Consider the following 8,216-nt stretch of genomic DNA (forward strand, 5'->3'; position numbering starts at 1 on the left):
TATTGGCTGCTCACGTCGATGCATTTTTATTCCGGAATTAGCAATTCAATTATCAGCTGATTTAAACGTTTTCATTTTTAATGTTGTTGTTGTTCAAGATAGTACTGATAGATAGTTTTAGGTAACAGTTTTGCAGGACATAAATAGCAAGATATTAAATATTTAATAAGGCAAACGGAACAATAAGCAGTTGTCAACATACTTTAAACACTTTAAATATGTTCGAAAGCTCTAAGTGCTACAATATGATCAAATGCCTTTACTTACGCGATATTTCGAAGATTAATCCACGAAATTTTCAGTTTTGTACTTCATTCAATGTGAGAGCAAAATTCGTTGCAACTTCCTTCGTACGCCATTCAAACTGCAGTTGTCGTTGGACGATTAGTCAGAGCGCATGCGCAATGAGCCGCTCTCCTATTGAATCACTTTTGTTAACGTCGTTCACCCACTGAGGAACCAAAAGCACCTTGACGACACTTCCTAGCCTCCGTTTCACCCCGCGGCACTGTTTTTTCACCCCAGGGTGAAATTCTTTACCCCTGTGGCACTCCTGGTTTTAACAGTGTAGTACAGGACTTGTAAGAATTATTGTGGCAGGTGGAGGGGGCTTGATCAACTGAATCTGAAACTCTGGAAATTAGATCATTGAAAAGTTCGGCTCTGGCCTGTGAATCAGCTACAATGCTTCCCTCGTCTTCTATAATTAAAATATTAAAGTTGCTATTCCTCATAGAGAAACGTCTCAAATTGTTACCCGACCGTTTCGATCGTCCTTAGTCGTTTTTGCATTATGCTGAATCTCTCCCCTAAATTTCTTTTTACCCTCTTTACATGTTTCTGAATTTAGTAAGTTCCTTATTAAAATATCCAATCTAATATAATACTGGTGTGGTCAGTTTTATTTAGGGATTGCAATATCAGTCCGAAAATTCAATACCGATATTCGGTATTTTTAAAACGTGATACGGAATACTGGTATTTGAAATTTCTCAAAAAATGCTTGAAAATATATTGTTTCGCTGCCACATTTCCTAATTTTGTACAAAAACTGTATTATTTATGACGACGTATTGTGAGAAAATATGAAATGAAGGAATAAATGTCATAATAAAAAATCAAGAATTGTAAAAAAACCTAATGCATTTATTGATTTGTCCCTAAGTCAAGAATTCATTTTGTGCTCAACTTACAGTTGAAAATACTCTTTCTGAATTCACACGGGTCGTCAATGCGCGATGCACCTGCTCTAATTCGGCCTCTTGCGTATTCTTTTTGCAAATATCCTTTTGTGTGTGTGTGTTTCTTTTGTATTGTGTGTATTAATATTATACGTTTTTTTAGATTTATAGGTAGTTGTAATTTTTTCCCCAAGAGACGATACTTTTCCATTTTTAACATCATTTTCTCTTGAGCAGGAGAGGTTTGTGTTTGATTTTTATTATTAATCCTTTGGTTTGAAATTTACTATAAACTTGCCTAAATTTAATCTTGTTCGTTTCTCTTATTCGTTTTCGTTTCCTTTTCGAAATTCTTTACAATTATAATTATGTAAATATCTGAAAATATGTTTCAAATGCATATGTTCAAAATCTATGCAAATTTTCAAGGCACCATATAATTTATAAATACTGTCTTGTCAGGTATAAAGCGAGACATGACAACAAACCAATACCGGTGACAACAAATTACCATATGTTTTACTAACAAGAAAAAGTTTTTTGCCAAAATTCAGTACAGTGGAGACAAATATTTAAAGAAAATATAACGTATTACTGCAACTGATGGTTGCAATAAATTTTTTATATCAGGGAAATAGAAAAAAAATAAAAACATGATGCACAAAAACGCGATTCATCTCTCCATCCAGTAATGAAAATATCATTTCCTTTACTTTTGATTTAATGTTATTCTATTGGTTCGTGCTTTGGAAGCCAAATTTTTACATCAATCGACTGAGTTTGGTTCTGCAGCATGAAAAAAGAAATATAAAATTAAAATATAAGTAGATATTTGATAAGTTAAATTGGAAGTTCTTTCATTGAAACTATTTATTATTTTCAGCTAATACCGAAAATACCGGTATTTTGCCTGAGCAAATACCGGTATTACGAAATTGCCAAATTACAATAAATACCGGTATTGTAATCACTAATTTTATTCATTATCTTTTTAGGGAAGTTGCTACCTATTAAATGTTCATATTTTGGCTATTGGATATTGTTAACTGACCCTCAAAACTAAAAAATTCACCATCGCCGAATTTTAAAACACCGTGATTGATTTTTAATGAATTTTTAAAAATCCACTTGCAAAAGTGCGCTCTTCTGAAACGTCACGAGCTTACGTCACAGGGTACTAATGGGCAGCCTTCCGCCGAAGATCCCTTGTTTCCGCTAGGGACATTTTGAGCGCGCTGATATTTTTATTTTTTAGAAATTCAATAATCCTTTTGAACACACTATGGAAGCCGGATTCGTAAAAGCACAATCTAATTAATCTTACTCAAGTAATATCAATGATGATACTCGAATGTTTCCGAGAGAATGAGAGGTTTAATGTTCCATAAACGCGAGGAGTTAAATGCGAGGAGATAAGATAAGCCTTTTACGTTTCTTCTTCGAAGTCGAATGCACGTCCTTTGGTTTCTCCCATAGACATGGGAACCGGTTCGCTAGCGTTTCTCCCCTATCGGAAGAGCGCATGACGTCACTTCCTATGCCATTTGACGGCACAAGCGCATGAACTTTAAAAATTAATTAAAAAAAAAAAAAACTACTTATCGTATCGCAAAAATTTTTTCACCTATGATGTTCATACATGTTACTATATAATATAAAAGTAAAATTGAAAAATCGAAAACTTCCCTATTGTTTTTGTGTTCTCATCGAAGTACTTATTAAATTTATAAATATCCTCACCTTGGGACTGATTTACTATTCCGCCGTGGGGAGGTAAAGCGCAGCATCTGCAGAAATGAGTTTTTGAAATATTTGAAGAAACGCGTTTTGGACAACAGACTAAAAATAAAAAAATGTTGGAAAATTTGACGTTTATTTATTTATTTATTTATTGTTTCGTGCTTTATTTTCAGCGGAAATCAAAGAATCTAGCTTGTACCAGGACCATAACGAGACTTGTGTTTTGGAAGGTGTTTTGCCAAACGCATTCTTTGAAACATTTATATGGTCTATCAAATTTGGTTTCGTATATGTATTCTATTTTTGTTGCAATAGATTATTGATAGACTATGGAAGGAGGGGATGTTCTTACAAAACGCCATATTGTTACAAAATAAATGAATTTCTCAACAACTACCATAAACACACACTGAGTTTGTACAATTTTTCAGTCATACTAATTTCATTTCACAAATAAAATTGAAATAATAATAACAAGAATATAATTTTTGTCACAAAAAATAAATAAATAAATAAAATAAATAATTTAATAATGGAAAGCATTTCTTTGAATGAAAAATTTCGGAGGGGGTTTGAGCTCTATAAACAACCCCCTTGCATACGGCCCTGGCTTGTACTATAAAATTCAAGTACAACAAATGACAAAAAAAAAAAAAAAAAAAAAAAAAAAAAAAGAAAAGAAAAGAAACAATTGCTGATGAAATTGACCCTCGTTTATCCGCCTTCCGTTCTTCCGGATAATCCTTGTCAAATTTGTAGTTTTGTACAAATTTTAAGTTCACACAGACAATTTAAAATTATGATAGCAAGAACTTAACTATGCTAAACATTCGCTTTCTATTTTCGATCTATTAATGATTACGCCGTTTGTGTGATCACGCTTCCCTCAAACGCCACAGTTAAGAAATTATGCGGGGAAAAAATCAATGTTTTTTAACGTGTTGTGAACAATTCTATAGCATTTCGTTACAAAACATGGTTTTTACTGCAACGAAAAGTTAATCTGCTTACCTAAGGATTTGTTAAAATTGGTCAAACGGTTTTTCATTTATTACTAGCTACCTCGCCCGGCTTTGCACGGTCCACCTCGAAAATAAAAGTTATGTCAAGTGATGCGTGTTCAACACTCAGACTTGAAAAAAAAAAAAAAAGTAAAATTTTGCAGCAGATTTCGGAAAAATAACCAAAAGGTAAACATTTTAAACCCCCCCGATTACAGGAGAAGCCTTTAAAACAAAACGCAGAATTTTATTCGCTCATATTCGAGACAAAACGAGCTGATGTGTGCATCACATGACTTCCTTTTACTCCAATTTAAAGATAATAGTGCCTCGGAGTGAGCAAAAAAACATTTTAAATACTTTCATTCCAAGTCTGTTGCGAACCGAAGCAAAGAAAATGTTTTATAGAGACAAATTTTCCCACTATTGACAGTTTTAATGTGATTCAATGGTTAACTCTCTAAATATGGCCATATTAAAACCGAATTAAAAAAAAAAATCGCCAGATTTGTCGCAAGTTGGCAACTTGGCGACAAAACTTGGTGACCAAAAGACTGGCGATGTATCGCCAAGTGTCCGACAAATTATAACACCACTTGAGTTTACATCGAAATTAATAATGATTCCCCCCCCCCCCATTTCTAAAAAAAGGGGCAAAAAACCCCCTTGTAGGAACATCCGAATGCAACCAAAATTGAAGGTGCACAACTAGGCCCCACTAGGGGGTCTACGTACCAAATTTCAACTTTCTAGGGCATACCGTTTTTGAGTTATGCGAGATACATACACACATACACACATACGCACATACATACGTACATACAGACGTCACGAGAAAATTCGTTGTAATTAACTCTGGGGTCGTTAAAATGGATATTTCGGGTGTCTGTAGGTTTCTAGGCATATATCCACGTGTGGTCGGGTCGAAAAGAAAACTCAACATTCATTCGGGGGTGAGAAAAATGGAAATTAAAGCCGATTTTTGAGTGAAAATTTTTTCGCGAATACAATACTTCCTTTTTCATTGTAAACGTAATATTTACGGCAACTTTGCTGCCGGTACTTTCTCCGTTATTTTCAGGAAATTTTTTTAACAGTGTACGTACATACAGACGTCACGAGAAAATTCGTTGTAATTAACTCGGGGGTCGTTAAAATGGATATTTCGGGTGTCTGTAGGTTTCTAGGCATATATCCACGTGTGGTCGGGTCGAAAAGAAAACTCAACATTCATTCGGGGGTGAGAAAAATGGAAATTAAAGCCGATTTTTGAGTGAAAATTTTTTCGCGAATACAATACTTCCTTTTTTGTAAAAGGAAGTAAAAATGGCAACAGATCTTTCTTTTCAATGATTTTCTTCACACTACAAATTCTAATAAAAGCATTGTTACAAAAAGTTAAGTTTAAGCACTGAATAATAATTTGAATGGATTAAAGCCTTCAGAAATTAGAGATTTTATGTCGAAACTCAAGCATCATAATTAATATATACATAGTTTTTAATTGATATTCCCGCTAATTATTATCGGAGGATTGTGTTAAATAGCCAAGCATGACGTCGGGAAGATTACGAATCCATCGATACCTGGTTCGATGGTCAGTTAACTGTCGTTCGGGAGAAGAAGCTTGGACATACATACATAGATAGATACATACGCTCAGTTTTTACTTATATACGATTGGGTAAGGCGATAAGGGGCTTTCAGATGAGTAAAAATTGGTCAAACATATTGTTTTTCATTTATTGTATTTCTAAACTCTAGACCTTTAGCTGAACTATTAAAAAGGAAAAAAAAAATGGAATCGGTGGAAAACTGACGAAGTTGTGACACATTTTGTGGGAGCCACACCCCTTTGTTTACTAAAAAATGCAAAGAAAAATGTATACAAAAAATGTATATAAAATGCATGAGTAAGAAATGCATACAATGTTTTAATTTTTAATACTAATACCATTCCGAATGAATCATAACACCTTATTTGTGGTGAATTTGCATTAAAAAATTAATTATTTATTCAATAATGAAATTTTTGCAACAGTAAAACAGAAAATGATGATTTTCTCAAAACCTAATTTTCGACATAATTACAAAATTCAAACTATTTTAGTGTAATGAATTATTTTTTAAATTTGCTGAAAATTATATGCCAAGTACTTAAGAAGTTTATTAACACTTTGTTGCGAAAGAGTTTTCTGTTTGGTTAGTTTTGGGGAATGTATTTGCTATATCTTATTGAAATATGGACATATTTTACCAAAAACGCCTAATTTTTGGTTTTTCCCCCCCCTATTATTTATCTTTACCACAAAATTTTGAAAAAGTACTTCCAACATTCTATTTCCAGTTGTTTTACGTATTATATTTAGCTAGTATTCCATAATTTTGAGGAAATTTCGTACACTAGGAGTAATATGAAAAAAGGGTTAAAAAATCAAAATTTAAATTAAAAAAAATAAATTTTAAAATTTTTCAATGAAATTTTACATTTGAGCTGGTATTAGCATCATATAAATATGTTGAAAATTTCAAAGAAATTCATTAGTACTTAAAAAAAAATTGAAACTCCCTTATCTCCTCAAGATCCGTATACTGTTTTTTGATTAATTAAATATCAGTATCCTTACATTTTTTAATAACGCAGGAAGCGATAGCGATCTCCGTTTTCTTTTCTTCTGCTCCGAGAAAAAGAATAACCCATTTCCCCGTCAGAAAAATAAAAAGACCGCTTCATGGGGGGGGGGAGGGAGATAATGAAAATAAATCTCATTGCGGTCAGAAAAGAAAAAAAAAAAACACAAACGCAAAACCACAAAATTACAACTTAGTGAAGACCCTACCAAACTTTCTACGAGACGCTACCGGAATGCTCCCAGCGTTTTCAGTTTTGGAAACAAAACGATAATTGCTATTCGGCAAAAGGGAAACTGATCTACGCCCTAACCTGTTTTTATGCGGTCTTTTTTTACGCGATTTGTTTTGTGCGAGTTTTTTTTTTTTTTTTTTTTTTTTGCGCAGTTCATTAAAATTTCAATCAGATTGGGATTTAATTGATGAAATTATTTTTAAAACAAGTGCGAGGTAGCAGGTAGCATCTTCAAGTGACGACATAGGCACCCCGATGGGAAGACTTTGCCTCCTAAAAATTTCCTTATTCGGGAAATTTTGTCCGAGTAATAATCGGCAAAAATTATCTAGTTCATTTTGATTTCGTTTAAAAATTACAATTTTGTAAGTTTTTGGGTTATTTTCTGTGTAAGTATTTTTTTATGCGGTTTCTATCCACCGTATAAAAGAAATATTTTTTAACCGTGTTGCGAAGACAACTTTTTAAAGCTACTCGTCAAGTTTCAAACAATTTTTTTTTATGCGGTCCCTATCTACCACATAAAAACAGGTGTGGGTGTACTTCGTCTCACTGCGCATTAAAAGTTTCCTGTGTAGAGATTTTTCTGCAACGTCGTAGGTTTTTTTAAAATAATTTTTTAAATTTCGATTTATTTACGTACTTCTGTGCTTGTTTATTTATTTATTTATTTATTTTGAGCAATCACGAATTGCTTATTGTTTTTACTTGACCGTTGAATGACGCCCGCGTCCTGTGATTTTTCTATTTCTATGCGTATAACACATGCGTGGCTCCGAATTGAATTATTTTATAAAGGACCTCTTTTCGACTTTACACAATCTTTTTTACGCGAAAACAGCATTCAGCACCCCAGGGCCGTATACATGGAGGTGGTTTATAGGGTTCAAACCCCCTCCGAAATTTTTCATCCGAAGAAATGTTTTCCATCATTTAATTAATTTTCTTATTTTTTGTGACAAAATTTTTTTTGATATTATTATTATTATTTCAATTTTATTTGTGAAATGAAATTAGTATGACTGAAAAATTGTACAAACTCATTTATTACGTAACAATATGGCGTTTTGTAAGAACATCCCCTCCTTCCATTTAGGTAATCTATTATAACAAAAATCAATAGAATACATATGAAACCAAGTTTGATAGACCATATAAATGTTTCAAAGAATGTTTGGTAAGACCCCCTCCGAAAAAAAAAGTCTGGTTACGGCCCTGTTCAGCACACAATATCCAGCACCTAACACCCATCATCCAGCCCCTATCATTCTTTTGAATTTTGACGTCTTGAATTTGAAAAAAAATCCTTTTTTTTTTTTCATTTCAAATGAAACGTCTTTGAATTGAACGGAAAATTGCAATCTTGTAGCAAGCATAAGCTCCGCTGGTGCTAGATGTAAGGAAAAAAAAGCCGGAATTCCGGTTCAA

This window comes from Uloborus diversus, chromosome 8, assembly GCF_026930045.1.
Source record: "Uloborus diversus isolate 005 chromosome 8, Udiv.v.3.1, whole genome shotgun sequence".
Classification (NCBI taxonomy): Eukaryota; Metazoa; Arthropoda; class Arachnida; order Araneae; family Uloboridae; genus Uloborus; species Uloborus diversus.